This window comes from Pseudophryne corroboree, chromosome 3, assembly GCF_028390025.1.
Source record: "Pseudophryne corroboree isolate aPseCor3 chromosome 3, aPseCor3.hap2, whole genome shotgun sequence".
Lineage (NCBI taxonomy): Eukaryota > Metazoa > Chordata > Amphibia > Anura > Myobatrachidae > Pseudophryne > Pseudophryne corroboree.
In genome coordinates this window covers 221,492,039-221,492,801 of record NC_086446.1, presented here as the reverse complement: position 1 = coordinate 221,492,801, position 763 = coordinate 221,492,039, and the positions used below count along the sequence as shown (strand labels likewise).

Below are 763 nucleotides of genomic sequence, written 5' to 3'. Positions count from 1 at the left end.
ATTTGGGCTGTATACAGCATTTTGCTTTTGCTTTTTCTTTCTCTAATACTTTTTTCGTGGACTCTCATCTACGATCCATGGATCACAGTACCACTATTGTGACCGTGCCTAACGTTGAAAGCAGAGCCACATATTTCTAGTCACTTTTACTCATTCATCCCTTTTTTCTGTCTTCTATCATTCCCTACTCCTATCATTTTCTTATATAGGTGCACTCTTATTGGTATGCAGATCGCATAATCCTCTACTATCATGCCACGCTGCCAATGCCCGGTCTCGTCCGATCTTGGAAGCTAAACAGCGTTGGGCCAGGTTAGTACCTGGAGAGGAGACTTCCTGCGAATACCTGGTGTTGTAGAGTAGGATTTAACTTCCGTTCCTATGTGAATTGCGACACCAACAGCAGCATCACCACTAAATTCCTTTATCATTTCCTTTCCATTAATTTCTCCTTCATTCCAACGCCTAAATCTTTATCAACATATATATTATCCGTTACTTATTCAGGTGTCTATTATTGGTGACCATCAACTTTCACTATATCAACTTAATATAAGCAGTCCTAATTGGACACATTTATGATACTCACATGACCACTCCTCTGTCCCATTAACACAGAAATTATGTACTGGTCAGGGGAATTGGGGGTAAGACAACCAAGTGTCTACAACCTTTCCGATCACTCCCTATGAAAAATGAGACCAGAACATTTAAAAAAAAATTCTAATTTCATTATTATGGATCACTTAGATGGGTAAAATTG

The 763-nt window shown here is 39.1% G+C and overlaps 1 pseudogene; it reads left to right on the top strand.

Moving 5' to 3' along the window:
- Positions 1–242: 242 nt before the first annotated feature.
- LOC134894889 (5S ribosomal RNA) lies at positions 243–361 on the top strand (annotated as a pseudogene).
- The last annotated feature ends 402 nt before the right edge of the window (positions 362–763 follow it).